The sequence below is a fragment of the Pteropus medius genome, unplaced genomic scaffold, assembly GCF_902729225.1.
Source record: "Pteropus medius unplaced genomic scaffold, Ma_sr-lr_union100, whole genome shotgun sequence".
NCBI lineage: Eukaryota > Metazoa > Chordata > Mammalia > Chiroptera > Pteropodidae > Pteropus > Pteropus medius.
The window spans coordinates 53,963,095-53,983,365 of record NW_024349800.1 but is presented as its reverse complement, the minus strand read 5'-3'; the positions used below and the strand labels follow the sequence as shown (position 1 = coordinate 53,983,365).

General features: G+C 36.5%; 1 protein-coding gene across 18 annotated transcripts in view; it reads left to right on the top strand.

Annotated features, from left to right (window-relative positions):
- TDRD15 (tudor domain containing 15) overlaps nt 1-20,271 on the top strand; it is a 635,306-nt gene that overhangs the window by 21,472 nt on the left and 593,563 nt on the right. For 14 of the 18 annotated variants that reach the window (XR_005658332.1, XR_005658334.1, XR_005658333.1 and 11 more), the window contains 5 exons: nt 3,391-6,593; nt 12,871-13,046; nt 14,831-14,982; nt 15,836-15,949; nt 18,004-18,095. The gene's annotated coding sequence lies outside the window, so the exon portion shown is untranslated. The remainder of the gene's footprint in view (nt 1-3,390; nt 6,594-12,870; nt 13,047-14,830; nt 14,983-15,835; nt 15,950-18,003; nt 18,096-20,271) is intronic. The other 4 variants (XM_039887744.1, XM_039887738.1, XM_039887739.1 and 1 more) reach the window with 4 other exon arrangements.

Below are 20,271 nucleotides of genomic sequence, written 5' to 3'. Positions count from 1 at the left end.
CACATGTGAATCAACTGGTAGGATATATTCTCAGACATAGAATTGATGATTCCTAAGTAATATCAATTTTGTCTCTTAGTCTTCCTTGCTAAAAATTCTTCCATGTTTTTTTCTATGCCTGTATGATTTTTTTTTTTTACTTTTAATTCTTGGATATGTCTGTAATGTATTTTAGCATAAACAGTAAGGAAAGGTCCGACTTTAATAATTTTTGCTAGCACCATGTATTGAAAAATCCATTGATTCGAAAAGCTGTTCTTACTGTATACAAAATCCTCACATATACTGGTTTCTTTCCAGACTATTCATTCTCTTTCATTGATCTATTTCTCTACTCACATACTCATTTTAAACTGTTTAATTTCCCCATAGCAGAGTGCTAAAACCACGGGCTCTGGAACCAGACTGCCTGAAGTCAAATCTTGACTGTACCATTTACTAAGAGTGTGACCTTGGGCTAGTTACTAAAACATCTTTATTCCTCAGCTTCCTCATCTCTAAAGTGATAAGAGGACAACCCAAAATTTGTTTGTCTCCCAAATCTTCCCTGTCCCAAATCCAGACCTGGAGATGGACAGAGAAGAAAGGGGCCAAAGGATCTTAGAGCCATACACAGAAAGAAACACAAAGGCCATGAGGATTTGGGAAACAGAAAGGTGCAGGGCACTGACACAGACAGGTAATGGTGACTTGGAGGAATGTCCAGTTTTACTCTGTTTTATTGCCCAGATTGTCCTGTGCTGAGAGGTGAGATTAAGGGAGCTGAAATTGGTTTGGAACTGAGTGATGTGCCCTGGTAAATTTTGGCTGTATTCTGCCTGCTCAGTGAGGAACTTAAGGTACTCAGAGTAGTCAGCCACAAAATGGGGGGGCCTCGAAACACAGTAGGACTAGAAATACAACAGAGGGAATACACGCTAATGCTGTAGCCGGGGTGCCCTGGATTATACTTTCCCTATTGTTTGCCCAAATGAGGAAATTAGTAGCATCAGCCTGAGGCAGTGGGATAATGTCATAATGCTCAGAGCTGTCGTGGATGAGTAGCTTCCAATAAGGTAGGTGAAATATCAAGGTTGCCGACAGCTGCGAAGTGGCCAAGCTAGTATTTAAATTTTACCCTGTGCCCTCCCCCCACCCAGCTGGCAGCTTTCTTGAGTTATACTTGACAAATAAAATTGTAAGAGATTTAAAGTGTACAATGTGATGTTCGATCTATGTATACATTGTGAAAGAATTCTTCCTATCCAGTTAACACATTTATCTATATCATCTGTAGCTATGTCTCATCTATATCTGTATCTACGCATATATGTATATTTCGTGAGAATATTTAAATTCTACTCCCTTAGCAAATTTCAATGATATAATTCAGTGTTATCAACTACAGTCCCCATGTTATACTTTAGATCCTGAGACCTTTTTCATCTGTAGCTGAACGTTTATACACTTTAGCATCCTCTCCTTATTTCCCTTTTCCCTTACCCCCCGACAACCACTTTTCTGCTCTGTTTTTATGAGTTTAACTTTTTTTTTTTTTTTTAAGATTCCAAGTGTAAGTAATACTATGCAGTACTTGTTTTTCTCTGTCTAGATTATCTCATTTAGCATTACACTCTTAAGTTTCATCCATGTTGTCGCAAATGGAAGGATTTCCTTTTGGCTCATGGCTGAATAATATTCCGTTATCTATTTTGTATATATTGCATCTTCTTTATCCATTCGTCCATTTACAGACACTGAGGTTGTTTCTGCATCTTTGCTATTATGAATCGTGCTGCAATGGACATGGGAGTGCAGCTATCTTTTCGATATCACATTTTCATTTTCTTTGGATAAACACCCAGAAGCAGAACTGCTGGATCGCATGGTAGTTCTATTTAAAAATTTTTAGAGAGATTCCTTACTTTTTTTTTTTTATAGCAATTGCACCAATTAACGTTGCCAGCATCAGTGCACGAGGGTTCCCTTTTTTCCACATCCTCACCAGCACTTGTTATCTCTTGTCTTTTTGGTGATAACCGTTCTAACAGGTGTGAAGTGATATTTCATTGAAGCTTTTTTGCATTTCCCTGATGATTAATGATGTTGAGTGCCTTTTCATGTACCCGGTGGCCATTTGTATGTCTTCTTTGGAAACATGGCTATTTGGTTCCTCTGCCCATGTTAAAACAGATTTTTTTTTTTGCTATTTTGTTGTGAGTTCTTTATATGTCTTGAATATTAACCCTTATTAGATACATGGTTTGCGAATATTTTCTCCCATTTTGTAGGTCGCCTTTTGATTTTGTCAGTTGCTTCCTTTGCTGTGTAGAAGCATTTTTTAGTTTGAGATAGTCCTACATGTTTATTTTTACTTTTGTTTTCTTTGCTTTGGGGTCAAATCAAAAGATCATCGCCAAGATTGATGTCAAGGAGCTTACCTCATATTTTCTTCTAGAAGTTTTATGGTTTCAGGTCTTAAATTTAAGTCTTTAATTCATTTAGAGTTGATTTTTATGTATGGTGTAAGATATGGATACAGTTTTGTTCTTTTGTATGTAACTGTCCAGTTTTCCCAATGCCATTTATTGAAGATGCTTTCCCTTCCCTATTGTATGCTCTTGGCTCCTTTGTTGTAAATTAATTGACTATATATGTATGAGTTTACTTCTGGGTTCTCTATTATTTTCTGTTGATCTATGTGCATGCTTTTATGTCATAGTGTTTTGATTACTATATCTTTGTAATATAGTTGAAATCAGGAAGCATAATGCCGAACCTAGTCTCTGATTACAAAAACTGTGTTCTTCCTACTACGTCATTTTTCTCCATTTGGGAGAATTCTTTAATAATGACAACAGTGACATTTTTCTTTATATTCTTAAATATAGAACACTTTCAGAGCTTAAAGAAGTTTTTTGACTAATAATGATTATAATGACAATCATAATTGAAAAATCTAAAAATATTTCCTCAAAAATATAGACTGCTGAACGAGGGAGATATTTAGTTGCTGGATATTTTCTGGATAAATGTGCTTTGCTTACAGATGAGTCAAAAGTTTACTAACCTAATTATAGACTGTGTGTGTGTGTGTGTGGCAGCCAGTGGGCAACATTCTTTGGTGCAACACATTTCTCAAGACAGCCAGAAAATTTATATTGTTTAGTCTATTAAGCATTGTTTAGCCAAAATCTTTTTGTTTAAAAGCATGAGCAATAAGTTAGGCTAGTTTAACTTTAAAAGAACTTTATGGAAGAATATAGGGTATTATATGGGTTCCAGGGAGAATTTAAACAATTAGTCCTTGAGAACTTTGGAATTTCAATGGCAAGAGTCCACAGACTTTTTGTTTAGCATTCTGCCATCAGTACAACTCACCTAAAATTTTCCAATCTCTGTGTTTCTCAGATTCTCTAAAGAGAGATTAAGATTGGACTGGCTTGGATTGGACCTCCACACCTGAACTCTACTTATGGAAAGGAAGAGGAATATGGTCTCTGCTATTGACCTTCTACTTACAGATGTTCATTTCAGTCAGAGATACCAGAGCCGTTAGAGATCATCTAGTTCAACTCCATTTTTCAGATGATGAAACGTGAGAGAAGTTAAGCGACACAGTCAGCAGCAGAGACAAGGCTACTACAGTATAAATCAAGAGACTCCAAGCCATATTTCCACTTCTTTCCTTCCCACCCCCCCGCCCCATTTTTTTGGTTATCACCTTTGTCTTGACTTTTCTTACCTCAGATCCAGCAGAAGAGACTCCTAACTGGCCTAAAGGATCTCCTCAGCCTGATTGATCCTCGGTCACCACAAGAGAGTTCCCCAAAACAATTATGATTGTGCCATTCTTTTAATTCAAGTTACAATCTCCAGTGGTTATTCATCGTCTATAAGATGCAAGGGTTCCCTTTTCTATTCCTTGTTACGAATGCTAGTTTGTGCACCTAGGAAGAGTTCATAACAAACTAGAGGGATTCCTGTGGCCTCATTTTTCTGAAAATAAGATTAAGGGATTAATTAAACACCAAATGATTCCTGAGATCCTATGCAAGCTAAAGTTTTCAAGACCCTATAACCATTTGGCTTCAAGTTATATTCTCTAACCCCTCGATATACACCTATTGTAATTCTTTCACATGTTTATGTATTTTTGACATTAGAAATACATTTTAATATCAGAAAACATAAAGTTCAGTATTGAAGAGCTTAGAAGCAACGAAGCTTTTTCCCCTTTCTTCGAGCAAATTTATTAATTCAGCTCTTCATGTTCCATAAATTGTCATTGATTTGATAATTTGTTGAAAACATTTATATGCAAATATTCCACTAAAATATAAAATCTACAGACACAAAGTTTATTCAGCCATACACGTAATTTTAGAATACAATACTCTGAATATAAACAAATGAATAAGATAAGAATATAATAAAAAAAGCACTTATACTGGAGAAGTTTGATTATATATGCCCCTAGAGATAAAATTTCATTAGAATCACCTTCTTTCCATTCTCTTTTACTTCAATGACCTTTTATATAGTACATTGCTTTTACATTGGGAGTTTATCACTAAACTTAACTTTTTTTACAATCTTAATTACTTTATTATTTCTTTTTCAAAAAGATTTGAAATCCTGGAATAAAACCAACCATTGCCAAGCTTTACAAAAATATATATCAAATTCTAAACTCACCTGTACTCTTCTGAATGGTGTCACCCTGGATGACTGCTTTCCATATAACTATTCTTTTTACCACCAACATTTTTATTCACATTGTCATTCCAAAGGAAATCCATCTATGTTGAGGACATCCTTCTCAGATAGTAATGTAAATAACTCAGTATTTTCTTTATGATTAAAAGTTATCCCTAACCTTCTCCCTTTCTTTCAGAATCATTTATCGAGCAGACGTTGATCAAATTGCTGGGGATGCTACTATTCTGACTTCGTGTAAGACCTAGGTACAAGGGGATATACTTAGGACACATTCGGAATGGCAGGAAACAGGTGTTTGAGCTCTGCTGACCTGGTGATGAAAGGATGTTACAAATACATTGTAACTGATGTTTTCACATTTTTCCATTTTTTCCATTTTTGCTCAGCACATACCCTTCAAACTAATGCTAACATCTTCCACTTATATCCTTCTTTATTCATTACCAGATGTTCATTCTCTTAGACAAACTAAAACAAACCTGCAAGATAAATGGGCTAGTAGTATCTTTTTCATCTGGTAGGGGAAGAACTTTAGGTAAGAGTAAGGCTAGGTAATTGCCTGGACCCCAAAATATGTGGCTGGTTGAAGTGAGGATACATTTGTCTTCTGACATCTAGTATAGGCTCCTTTCATTATATTACCTAATTTTCCCACAAAACGGAAGAGGACTTAGTATTTCTGAGTAAGACTGGAAGTTTGGTGGGAAAAAAGAAATACATCTACAATGAAACCTTCACAAAAGAACATGTAAATCCTACAAGGCTGGCAAATCTCTACCCGGGTGGGGCAGCTGGAGCATAGAGCCCTGATTCTCATCGTTGAGAAATACTTTTATCAGTTGTTTTTTCTTTTTTTAAACAGTGACTAATTTATTTACAATTTTCTACTCCATTAGGTCAAATTTAATTATTTGTATTATAGGAAATGTATCCATTTCATCTAGATTTTTCAGTGGATTAGTATAAAGTTGTATAATATTCTCTTATAATTTTTTTTAACTTTCATATATGTATATCTATGACCTTTCATTCTTTCTTAGTGTATTTTCATGGCTTCTCTTTTTTCCTTAATTAATTTTGCCAAAGGTTTATGACAGCATAAAAGGTGGAAGGATGGCGTGGAGGTTGATAAACGCTATCTATTTAATAGATATTTATTATGCACTCTCTGCCATACACTGATCTAGAGTTAAATACTGTTTATAGGTAGGGTGACCATATGATCCAATTTATGCCTATTTTCAGCTGTAGTAACAGTAGTCCTTTTTACTCTCAAAAGTGTCCTAAATCATAAAATATATTACATGATCAACTCACTGATGGGTCAAATAAAATTAAAGTTGACGTGTACAAGAGGTGGCCTTAAGATAATTTTTGACAGAGGGTTGAAGATGGAAGCCTGATTGGAAGGGTTTTAAACAATAGAATATTACTCAGCCATAAAGAAGGATGAAATACTGCCATTTGCGAAAACATGGATGGAACTTGAGAGTATTCCGTCTGAAATAAGTCAAATGGAAAAGGACAAGAATCATACGATTTCACTCATGTGGTATATAAAACAGAAAGTAACAAGTGAACAAGCAAAACAACGACAACAGAAGAACTCATTGACACAGATATCAGTGTGGTGGTTTCAGGGGAAGGAAGGTAGGGAATGTTGAAGAGGATAAAGGAGGTCAAATACATGGTGATGGAAGTTAACTAAACTTTGAGTGGTGGGCACGCAATGCAATTTATAGATGATGTATTATAGAATTATACACTTGAAACTTATGTAATCTTATTAACAGATGTCAACCCAATAAATTTAATTTGAAAATGGAGAACAACTGAAGACAGAATAATTGATTATTTTTAAGAGTTTTGCTGTAAGAGAGAGAAGAAATGAGGTAAGAGGCAGAGGAGATGGAGTTATTTGTTTGCTCTTTTATTCATTTCTGCTTTTAGTATCTTTATTTCTTCTTTCTACTTTCTATGGGCTTATCTGAATTATTTCCTAGCCTCTTAGGTGAATGTGCAATGCATTGAAACCATATATATTGCTCCGTGAACAAAACATAGATTTTGATATGGAGAGCTTTCACTTTCGTTAATTTCTAAATAATTTGAAATTTTAGTTTTGACATTCTTTTTAACCAATGAACTATTTTAAAGTGATTCAAAATATCTAGATGCCTAGATTCAACAATTTTTTTTATTTTCTAATTTTAACAAGCTGTGTTCAGTTAAGCAGTCTATCTATCTCTATACAGTATATCTTTTTAAAAAAACATTTTTGTAATTTCCTTCGTGGCCTGCTATGGGAACAATTTTTATAAATGATAACTGAGTAAATGAACAAATTGTATATTCCCTGCAGTGAGAACACTAATACTGGTGTAGGTATCTATGCATATCTATTAGCATAAACTCATTAATTATATTATTTAAGCACTCTATATTTTTACTTCTAGTGCATCATAGTGGGAAACTTTAACAGACCTCTGAGATGTGGATTTGCTCATTTTCCTTGGTGATTTTACCAATTTTTCACGGACTTAAAAATGATATTAGGAACCTTTAAGTTCATGATTATTATCTCTTCTTGGTGAATTATTAAACAATGTGAAATGTCCATTTTCTAACTTTTAATCTTTTTGACTTTCAATTCTATTTTGTCTGATAATCGATGGCCCTGTTGCCAGTTTTCTGTTAGTATTTGCTTGGAATATGTTTTCAAACTTTGGGTTATTAGTTTTGGCTTTCTCTAGCAAGCTGCACATAGCTGGATTCTTAAAAATCCATCCTATTTTACCTTTTTATGAAACAAATTTACCCAATCCATATTTATTGTTATTTTTGACATACTAGGATCTATTACTGCCATCTTATTTTGTTTTCGATTTACCATTCTTTCTTTTATTTTCCCTTCCCAGTCTTTTCATAGATTAGTAGAGTTCTCTGTTTCTCTTTTAGTTTACTGGTTTGGAAGCCATACACATTCCATTTTCATTCTTCTAGTGGTTACTCTTAAGTTTTTATCATTAGTGGTTAAATTTCTATTTTTCTAACAGTGTTTGAAGTTAATTACTATACATTGATTCTTTTTGATGAATCTTGGAATGCTTTCATTTTTATTTTTCTAAATTCTTCATCAATACAACTGCCTTTGTCATCCACATCCCAGGTTGATATAATCTGAAATTTTGGCACTGAATTGTTTTTTAAAAATAAATGTATAATTATATGACACAGAAAAAATAGCTTATTATTATTATTATTATTATTATTAGCTAATGTTCGTAGCTCATTGTTAAGTCCTGGATTCATTTTCTTCCTTTTTTTGTTTATTTTATTTTATTTTATTTATTTTATTTGTTTCAAGTATACAGTACATTGGTTAGACATTTATATAGCTTATACAAACTATATAAATTGCTCTTTCCTCTGGCTCTCCAACTAGCTAATACATTAATGCTAACTGCATTCCCTATGTGGATTCATTTTCTTTGTATAGTACCTAATAGTTCTTTCAACTTTCAGAGAGGACTTATTGGGTTGTTAAAATTCTGAATTCCTGGATATTTGAAAAAAATATTATTTCATCCTCACATTTCAATGGCATTATGGCTGAATATGTAACTTTAGGTTCGAATTTCTTTTCCTTCAGCAAACTATAGATATTTTCTAATGTCTTTTTTCATCCAGTGTTGTTGAGGAAACAGCTAATGCCAACTCAGATTAGAATTACAATGAACTGTCTTTTTCTCACCTCTGTAAGCTTCAGCATCTCTTTATCCTTGTAGCTTTTAGCATACTGACTATATCCTTGATGTTCTGAACTTCCATTACCTTTGTACATTGCCTTTAATTTATTTTAATGCTGTTCTATATTTGGTAGACCATTTTAATCCGAGGATTCATATTTCTTCAACTGCAAGAAATTCTAGCCTATTACTTCCTCAGATTTTACCTCTCTTCTGTTCCCATTATTCTCTATTAGATAGCTGCTAAAACTTATAGAACTCTCTTCCATGTCTCTTAGATTTTCATCTTTTTGGTTTCTGCCCAAAGACAGATCTGAATGGGTGGAGAGGAGAAGAGTGGGATGCACATGGCATGACCAGCATGGGTACCCGAGCTCATTTCCTCCATTATTTGCATTGAATTCCTCCTCTCTACTCTTGGCTTAGAACACCTCCAGCCACGAGGAACTCTTGGTGATGGTACCATCTTTTATGGTAGTACTTTCCAAAAGGCTCCAGCACAAATTCCAGGCTGCAGTTACCCTCTTCAGGTTTATCCTGTGTACTTTTAGACTCTCAGGATTTTGATTAGCCCAAAATTTCTCTCCGAATTTACAGAACCAGATATGGATTCCCATGCTTAAAAAAGAAATCTAAGGCTTAAGAGTAGAAGAATAGAGAGGGTTAGGGAGAGAGAGGACATTGCTGTGTGCAATTAGTTTCCCAATATAATAAATTACTATTATTACATTAATAGATATCAGGTGAATGAATAAGGAACCAAGGGGAACCCACATTCCTCTATAATATGTTTGGTATTCTTGAGATACAATTTCATCCATGCAGATCTTTTTTAGAATTTTAGTCTTACTGTGAGCAAAAAGGTGTCTGAATTCTTATAAGTAACCTATTTATTTTATAGTACTAATTGCAAAAAATGTACATATTGAACTATATCCATACTTAAACTTTTGAATTCTAAAATTATGAAAAATGAGAGCCTTAAACAATAAAAACTGGTATACTTCTGTCTTTAAATATTTTAATGGCTACATGTAAAAATGAAGTATCTTATTAATATGACATGGTGGTTTATGTTTATTATCTTATTTTTGGAATTAGTTGCTGGATAGAAACTTAATATGACCATGAAATAACCTTTATCTGATTTGCTGTAGAGATTTAAAGATGCATTTCCTTTTGTCTTCTCTAATCATCTCATTATTAAAACCAAAGTTACATATTTTTATGCATAGTGGATTCATTCTTTAGGAGGCTATCAGATATCATTTCTAGTCTGTATTATTGCAGTTTGGAACACAGACTCCAATGCAGGTATTTATAGGCTCTGTGACATTTGGCAAGTATCTTAACTTCTCTGTGCTTTAGTTTCTTCAAATGTGAGGTAGGGATAACCACGTACCTACCTCAAAGGATTTTCCCAAGGGTTAAATGTTCAAATGCTCTTAGAACAGTCTTGGAGACAATGTTAGTGTGTGTTAAGTTAGCTGTTTTTATTATAATCTAGAAGCAAACACAGCTACCCCCATTGAAATTTTTTTTTTTGCTGATGCTCAGTATTATATGTAAGGGATATTATATAAATTATTCTAGTCTTATCCCAAATCCAGTGATGTAGATATTACTCTCCATGTGAGAAGCCAGAAGAAGTGAAATCATTGTTCAAATTCACAAGGTAGGAAGTGACAGAACTGTGATTTTAATTCACTTCTGCCTGTCACTGAAGTCCATGCTCTTTACTTTATATCACTAAGCCTGATGACACCTCTCTCTATAAAACCCACCACCATAACCTCTTTCTGCTGTCACTAAACCAAAGCTTCATCTTCTTTGGTACACTGAAAAGATTATCCTAATAGCAACAATGTACTACTTCTGTACTGAGATTAAACTGTAGGTATCTGATGACATTAATGATTTACTGCCACTTGTCTCAATTTACCCCAGATAATTTGTCAGTCAGTACCCAGCCTTTTGATATTCTCTCAGTTCCCAGTTTCAAATGAATGTTTAAGATTGTGTCTCCAGCTCTCTGGGAATGAAGATGCTACACAATATAAAATGCCAATAAGTCCATATTACACGGGATTCCTGGAGTCCAGGTTGGAATGGAAGGAGCATGGCTGCTTTCCAAGGTGGGGATGAGAGAGGTAGTTTCTGAGAAAGTGTTTCCTAGGTCTGAACATAGTCAGGCTTTTGATTGCTTCTGTTCACAGCCCTGTGCACAGTCTAGGTTTGCACATTCAGGAAGACAGCCTTCTCCAGCCTCTCCAGTCCAGTGTGTTCATCACCCCTCCCCAACTCGCAGAGGGGCCTCCAGTCACAAAGTAGTTGCTTATCAGTCTGGAGTGTTTTATCTGTTGTCTAGCCTCTCCAACAAAATGGTAATGTCCACACCTTTACCTTTGTATCCATATCCGCCATATCCTCTGCCAAGTGAGGGCCATGTAGGTACCATTATCTTCTTTTTTTTTCATGTGGCAAAATATACATAACATAAAAGTTACCACTTTAACCCATTTTAAGCATACGGTTCAGTGGCACTGAGTACATTTATACTATTGTGTAACTATCATCACCATTCATCTCCAGAACTTTTTCATCATCCCAAACTGAAACTCTGTACCCATTAAACAATAATTCCCCATCCTGCCCTCCCCCCAACACCTTGCAATCACCATTCTACTTTGTGTTATTGTGAGTTTGACAATCTTATATAAACGGAATCAATCATACAGTATTTGTTCTTTTTTGACTGCCTTATTTCACTCAGCGTGGTGTCTTCAAGGTTTGTCCATGTTGTAGAATGTGCCAGAACTTCATTCCTTATTAAGGCTGAATAATATTCCATTATATGTAATGCCACATATGTATTTGCTTATCCATTCATCCATCGATAGACATTTGGGTTCTTTCTACCTTTTGGCTATTGTGAGTAATGCTGCTATGAATGTTGGTGTACAAATGTTTCTTTGAATTCCTGCTCTCAATTCTTTTGCATATATACCTATATACCAGTAGTGGAATTGTTGAATCATATGGCTGTTTTGTACTTAATTATTTTGTGAAACCATTACACTATTTTCCACAGTGATACATCATCTTACATTTCCATCAGTAATGCACAAGGGTTCCAATTTCTCCACATTCTCCCAACACTTGTTACTTTACCATTATTCTTCTGACTTACTCCTCATGACAAATAAATATTACTCTGTCTAGCATCTATATTACACTACACTATTAATTTTTTTGTATAATTACCCCCTTTTAACTTTTATTATAATCTTTGGTTTAAGTATTATATTTATGTTACAAAAAAAAAGAAACTGAAGCCTAGAGCTGTTACATCACTTTCCCAAGATCATAAAGCTAACATGTGGAAAATTCAAATACATAACTTTACTCCTGATTCTTCTTATTTGGAGATTATATGTTTTTTGAGATTATCCCCCGCATGCTCTGTTGACTCTGAATCATAGCAAAAGGCTGGCTCACACATTGAGAAAAGAGTCCAGAAAAGATCTCCTGCTCTCCCACATCTTCTGAGATAGCAAAGAAAATAAATGGCTTAAATAAGTAGCAGGAAGGATTTAGTTTAGATATTAACTGGGTGGCTGATGTTGGTGAGACATTGGAAGAGATTACTCAAGGATACTTTGAGATAATTCAAGCCCTAAAAAACGCTATGGGTTGAATTTCATCCCAGTACATGTCTGCGGGTGCAGGAAGTAAGTCATTGAATCCTTGATAATTATTTGAAAGTAAGAAATAAACTGAATGACTTCACAGAGTTTCTTTGAGTTCTCTAATTCTGTAACAAAGATTCTGCAGAATGGATTTGTACTACTCAGGAGAGAGCTGATCTTTGGTGTTTGGGAATGGATCTTGTTTTCTTGACCGCTTTCTCACTTGACCTGTGGAGAATACAGATCCCTTCACTCAATTCCATTTCATACGCTTAAGGAAGAAGTCAGAGATGACCCATTTCATCTGGGGTCCTGAGCCACATCTTAGGCAGTTAGCTTTTTATACCATTGTTGATTTGGTTTCATTCTGCTCTCCAGGGAGATTTGAGGGCATTGAAATTCTGACCTGAGGTTAAAGGGGACAGTTTCAACGTCCAATCTTTATGAGTTTTTAGTACTGGAGCTTAAAGAAGGGATAGGTAGTTGGTGTCAGACAGCAAGCCTAAAAGAAAGATAGCTAGTGGGAAAATAAATTTATCTAGGTGCTGCAACCAATCAGCTATCTGCCTTAGAGCAGCATTCCGTGGGGGGTATTTAGACATCCATGTGATTTTACTCATGCTGGGCAGTCTCTCCCCTCTCCTGCAGAACTGTAATTGTATACCTTTTAGTGACCCTGTAAGCCAGACTAATTCAGCTCCCTTCATGTGTTTCATATCCATGCATTTTAGTTTCCTCATTATTCAAAAGGAACCATCAGATCTTCCCACTTCGTGGTTGTTAGAAAACTAAATAAGAAACCTTTTTGAAAAGTAGCCTGCATTTAAAGACCTGTTGAGGGGAATGCTGACATTAAGAAAAAATTATTCTAGACATCATTTAACAAAATGCTTGCTGAAAAATTAAGGTAATGTGCTATGCAAACAAAAGTGGTAATAAGTTAATAAGTCATGTGCATCTGAAATTAAAAAAAAAATAAAAATAAGAAGAAAATTATTTAGAAAAAAGAGAGCAAAAGTATGACCTCTCACCTATATCTTCTTTCTTTCCATCCCCATCCTTCGAAGCCCCCATGTTGGGCATCCTTACCTCCTACACTGTAAATGACAGGTGAAGAACTGGGTTTAGAGGGGCAATCACTGAAGCTTCATTTAGGTAACTAGCCCAGCCTTTCCAACAGGCCAGCACTGTTGACCTGGAGCAGTGATCACCCTGTTCCTGCTGATGTAGGACATGTGGTCTAGAACCACAGAGCAGAGAATGCAAAGCTGGGGAGAGTCCTCAGTGATGCCCACCTGCTACAAACCCTGTCATTACACAAATGATGAAATTGAAGCCAGAAGGGGCGCCTGTTGTTTTTCTTTTACATTTCAAGTTGAAAATTGAAGAATGCAATGGGAAAGACATTAATTCTAGATCCAGGAGCCATCATTCATAAGCAGACCTGCCTTCAGATGTCCCATATGGTCTGCTGAGTTTACAGAAAAACTTTAGATCATTCCAAACCAGGGATCATCTCAATAAATACATGGAGTTTCTTTTAAGGATAACAGAACCTGGCTTAGCACTTTGCTGATCCTCATTCTCACTCACTATAACTCTCTTCTAAGCCCCCATAACTTCACATAATGTTTGAAACCACCTTCTGGAGATCTGCCTCTTTACTTCTATAGGACAGCTGGGGGCTGCTATGGGCAGTCCTAATCAGTGCAAGATCAACACGAATCTACAAATCACAATCACTCTGTTTTCACCCACTCTAGGTTGCTTTCTTTCAAAAATAAATTACCTAAATATTGCTGTAATAAGAACTCGGGGGTAATATTACACCCTGCACTGATTAGGGACTGTGCCCTGCCGGTGATGTTAGCAGGATTTGGCCAGTTAGGAGTACAGGGATCTTCGCAGAGAATGTCATGCTGTGCACACTCCCGTGAAGCTGGCTTGATTTTACAATTTTTTTCCACGCCTTATTGTAATATACTGCCTAGTTTGAACAAGGTCCTCATCCAAGTGTGCTTTGATGTTTAATGTAATAAGTAGCAAAACTTCAAGATTTAAACATCAAAAGAAGAAATCTACATTTTTCTTTTTTATTCTGTAAGGTTTTTAACATGTTAGTTTTATCTTTAATCACAAAAGAACATGGTGAACAAAATGTATTGTGGTGGAATTAAATGTATTGTGGTAGGATTGTGAAATGTTTTTTTTAATAGTTTAATATAATTTTAAAGTTTTTCTATAATGAAAATTTATTATATAATACATTGAAGCCAATGTATTAATCAGATAAATGTCTTACAGAATTTACCAGGCATAGTGGACATTGTTGGGCTGCCGAGGGGCTTTGTGACATGGGATCGCACATAGCCACCTCTTTACCTCTGCCACGAAGTGAAACACTGTGACTTCTAGGTTGTTGGCCATATTGAGGCTTATGCCTCTATGAAAGATCTAAACTCATCATCATTAAAAATGGATCTGTAATGCCTGAGGGATGATTCTGATAGTAGTTTCATTCTATAAAATTCCCGTATTTGGAGCTGGAATGCAGGTAGAGCTGAAGGGGAGGCAGGTGGTCCTCCAGGAGGAGAGGGGACAGGGGGACGTTATTAACACTCCCATGGCTTCTGCATCTTTGGCGCTTTCCTCATTGTGACTAACTAATATGCTCTTTGTTCCTTGTTCCAGAGTCAGAGACATCCCTGCCACGCAGCACATGGATTTATAACTGGGCAAAGGTCTCAACAAATACGATTTCTTCACTCCAAAGTCTCATGTCTGTGTGCTCCTGAAATGAAGAACAGGGCATGTCTCTAATCCTAGGAGCCTCAGCAGTGGAGGTGGGTGGAGTTTCAGAAGGTCTTCTCATGGCTCTGGAGATAATGACCGGCTCAAACAGGCTGGCACTGCAAGGGACATCTGTGAACTTTATTGCTCTCTCTCTCTCTCTCTCTTTTTTTTTTTCTAAACTGATAATGGTGTCTGCACTGACACAGGCAGTTTTGAAAAAGAAACGATGTCTGTCATAACTTTTACGTAAGTGGTACAAATGACAGGATCATAGCCCAAAGATTTGGTAAAAACATATTTCTTATCCAGAGAATCCATTATAGTGTTGCAATTGAAAAATTCTACTTAGAAGAGAATGAGGTTAAAAATAATAATAATAATAAAATAATAAAATAAAATAATAAAATAAAAATAAAATAATAAAATAATAATAAAATAATAATAAAGATAATCTGGGATTAGGTCTGATAATCTGGACCACGCAAAGAACGTTATAAAATTTTTGATTCCATATCTGGGATCTGGGTATGTGATCTAGACATAAATCAGAATCTTCAAAGGCTGTTTTACCCTGCCCCCCCACCCCTCCTATGAAGATAGGCGACAGAGAGAGCTTGAATTCTTTCAGGCCTCATGGGGGTCACTGAGCAATTTGTTTCTTTAGCATATCACATAAGTATGATTGACATAACAGATAAAGCTCACCTGGGTCCCAACTGGTAGAGTACAATTCAAATGTCCGAAGTCCATGTGACAGTGCCGTCTGAAAAACACTTGAATTGAAGCCAACGTAATGACATCAAACCTACTCTAGTGAGCAATTTTGTATAAGGCATTCATTTTGGAGTCCAGCCCAAATAGCAGTAGAATTCACTATTATATTACAGTCTGATTTACCACCAGGTCTTGCAGCAGAGTTCGGGTATGTTGCTAACCTTTGAATTACATAATCTGGGAAGGAGGCATATGGCCTATGGAACACGTGAACATGAAGCACAACCCGCCAGCGATGGGAAGGTGTGCCTGCCTTAGAAACTCTGATAAGAGTCCCTTGAAAACTGACAACCACAAAAACGCCTAAAATACCTGGGTTCTTGAGAAGTTCACTGTTTAGTGGGAAAAGAAGATAGAAAACTAACAATCTAAAAAAAATAATTTAAGTGTTATACTGAGTGTCTGTCCAGGGCACTGTCAGAGCACAAAAGAGGGACACCTCATTCAGCCAGGCAGTGAGGGTCAGGAAAGACTGCCACTGCATCTAGTTATAAAGAAATTCAGAGTTCAGTCGATACATCTTATTTGAAGATGACACTTGTCCTCCAAATAAATTAGACTCTTCCCAGAACAATTCCAAAGGGCTTAGCTTTTCTCATTAAAGCTCTTTGTATTTATTCATCTGCAGCCTCAGTGAACGGAAAATAGGTCAGAAATGTGTCAATGCTCAGACACAGGCTGGTGTCACTGCTTTTTAGCCTATGATCCAGTGCCTTGTCTCTTGAATGAGTCACTGAATTAATATTCCTTCCTATATATTTTTTCCTTAAAAGGCTAATTCTTTCCTGTCTTCCAAACTGAGTCCTTACTTGTCTTTACATAATTCTTAACAGATCTCTAACCACCTCGACAAGCTGTTTAACTTCATGCAACATTATTTCTCCTGGAAGATAAAATCATAATTGCCTTAGATAACTTTTTTTGAGTTTACATTATACAAGATTTTACTTCACTTGATATTTGCTATTTTCTCCTCCCTGTCTTCATAGTTCCAGGAGTTCTGAATAGTCTGTGCTCAAGCAGCATAAGCCTCAAAGTATCAGGGCTTGCTCTATAACTAAAAATCTACAAACATATTCACTTCCTGTAAAGTTATCTGGGACAGCTGAAATTTGGAGAATGGACTATCTCTGGAGGCTACTTGGAGAGTCCAAGGCCCTAATAAAAGTGAACATCTTCTGATTGCCTGACAAAGCTGTTTATCTTCTGCGGTTTAGCACTTTCAACTGGGTCAGGGTCTGACCATTCTGACTCATAACAAAATTAGGCTGGATATTGAAATCCTTTTGTCTTTTTACCTTTTCTCATTGACACTGTTCATGTGTCCATTATTCCCTGGAACTAGAGAGGCCAAAGGTGCTCCGGAATGACCAGGATTGGCCTTTTCCATTGCAGGCTGGGGTTATGCCAAGAGTACCTTCTGTGTACTTTCACTGTTCTACAGTGGGTCTCTTAGAGTGGGATGATTTGTTGCTGCGTAAGGGCCATACTCAAGGATTTTCAGGCTGAGTTTGGACACAGCGCAGGCCCACTTCAATGATCTTGAAAATGTGGTTGGCGCTAGCCAATGGAGAGACTATTTTGAAATAAGATAATATAATACTTGTACCACTTTGAAAATAAATATTAGCCATTGATTGATATGATCATGAAGATTTTCTTGTTAGATCCATTAATATGGTGGATTATACTGACGGTTTTTAACAGCTCTGTTGAGATATAATTCGCATACCATACAATTCACCTGATTAAAGCATTTAATTCAATAGTTTTTAGTATAATTACATAATTATGTAGCCATCACCAAAATTTAAGTTTACAACATTTTACATCACACCAAAAAGAAAACCCCATTTTATCCCAACCCTAGGCAACCATTAATCTACTTTTTGTCTTTATAGATTTGCCTATTATAGACATTTTATATAAATGGAATCATGTAATATGTGGTCTTTTGTGACTGGTTTCTTTTATTTAGCATAATATTTTTCAGGTTCACTCTCTTGAGATAGATATGGTATAGCCCAGGCTACAAATCTGTACAGCATGTTACTGTAGACAGTTGTAACAATGGTAAGTATCTGTGCATCTAAACATAGAAAAGGTACAATAAAAATACAGTATAAAAGATAAAAAATGGTACAGCTATAGAGGGCACTTACCATGTATGGAGCTGGCAGAACTGGAAGTTACTTTGGGGGAATCAGTGCATGAGTGATGAGTGAATGTGAAGACTTAGGACATGACTGCCCACTACTGGAGACTTTATAAACACTGTCTCTGCCTCTTTCCGACAGAGTCAGAAATAGAGCATGGAAGCCATTCTTGCTGCTCCATGAACAGGCACGTGGACTGGATCGATTGGAAGTATTGAAGAGAAACTGGCTGGGTAAGGCATAGACCACCCTAATAGGGACTGTCAGGAGGGAGTGAAAGATGGCCTGAGGATCAGGAGGAATAAGAAATCGAGATGGAGAGAGAAAGGAGCAGAGGGGATTGTCGTGGCAATGTGGTTTTGGCTATTGCATGTTGGAGCAGTGGTCAGATTAAGGAAATTTGTGGTATTCTTAAAAAAAAAAAAAAAGAGGGTGTTTAATATGGAGAGGCTGTAGAACTGAGGACTCAATATTTTGACTTTGGAAATTTGTTTTTCATTCTATCAACCCTGTGTGGAATACAGGTCTCTCTCTAGCATTGAATTGATGGAAGAAATAAAACTTCTCTCTGCTTTACCTCATTTTAACCTGAAAACATTTCCAAAGTACAGGGACAGGCTGGCTCTGCGCTACCACAGAAAGCTTCTACTAGAGTGGCAGGGACACCAAATACCTGTTAAGGCAGCTCCCGTGGACCTTCTTGTACAAGGTCTTAGGTCCTCAACAAGGAATTTATAGCAATGTGCTCTGAAGACCATCGAGTTAGATCTGGGAGGGGTGTGGCGCCCTCTGAGTATATAGCACTGGTGGGGACAGGCCCTTCTGTGCCGAAACAGGTCAGTGACGGACCGAGTGGTGTATAATTTGCGCCCTCGAAATTGGGGTGCTGTGAGGGAGAGGGAATCTGTTGCCAAGTCCCACAGGTATTGCTCCTGTCGGAGAAAAAAAATTCCTCTTGAAGCACAAATGCTTCCATTTCTTACAGGAAATTCAGCTCCATTATAAATTTATGGGACCACCGTCATATATATGGTCCATCGTTGGTGGAAGCGTCGTTATGCGGTACATGACTGTGTACACGGGGACGCCTCCACGACAGTTAGCCAGCCAAAAATGTCAATAGTGCCAAGGTTGAGAGCCCTCTTTTAAAGCAAAGATGTCCAAGCCTGGCTAGCTTTTTATCACAAAAATCAAAAGAATCACCTGTCCAGATTTAAAAAAATCTGTATGCCTGAGTCCCACCTCTAAGATTCTGAGTAAGGATGTATGAAGGGACCCAGGGATCTGGGTTGTTCAAAAGCTTCCCAAGTGATTCTTATGACTGGCTAGATTCCAGAAATGTTGTGTCAAAGTAGACTAGCTCTCAGCTCCTAATTCAGAAGAAAATCACCTGGTAAACATGAGTAGTACTCCCAGAATAGATTAATGGCTCCAGGGCCATTACTTCTTCTGTTTATTTTCTCCAGTCACTCATCTCTCAATTAATGGGGTTATTAAGCACTTAAGACTAGCATTAATTACCCTCCTTTTTTAAAAAAAACTTCTTTCATTCTGCATAAATCCGGTTTGCAAATGATTACATCTTGTTGAGTTATATGTTTTCTGTTTCCATACAGAACAAATGACCTAGAAAATATTTGGTAGCTATCTTTGTTCTCTGTTGTTTAATGGGAAATAGCTGAGCAAACAGGCACACGAGCTCTGGAAGCAGTGTGGCATAACATATCATCGTCTGTCTATTCTTTGCTACCAGTTAATACATGGAACTAGAATTCATTTCAAATGGTTTGAGGTTGCATGCTTTAAGGTCAAAAAAATGTTGCTGAACTTTAAAAAGTGTAAAAATGAATTAATTTTAGCTTTAAGCCATTTTTTTCTTTCTACTTTTCATCATTCTGTAATAAATTACAAAGAAGAAATAGTCCCTGCTCTTAAGAAACTTAAAAATAGTATAATGTAGCAATGGAAATGAGACATAAACATGAGGAACTGTAAGAAAAGATGTTAAATATTCTAGGAGGATACGCTGAGATTTTTCTGGCTGGAGAGACTAGGAGATTTTCATGGAAGTAGCCACATGTAGCTTTTCCTTCACACACGCCTACCTCATGCTAGATCCACCACATTCAAGCTAGGGCTAAGTATACACAATCCCTCTACTCATGGAATATCATTTCCTGGAGACTGTTCAGTCAGTCAATTATTCTTTATTGTGTGCCTACTGTGTGCCAAGCTTACCAACAATGATGATTCAGAGTGATCGGTGTTAAGATAGGAAAGGACATGGTCCAATTAGTTACTGACTGGATTTTTATCACACTGAATCCTCCTCTCTAAGCACAGGTGGTTCTCTGACTTCATTTGCAAGGTCAGGATCACAGGGCACTCACTCACCCTTAGCAGTAATTC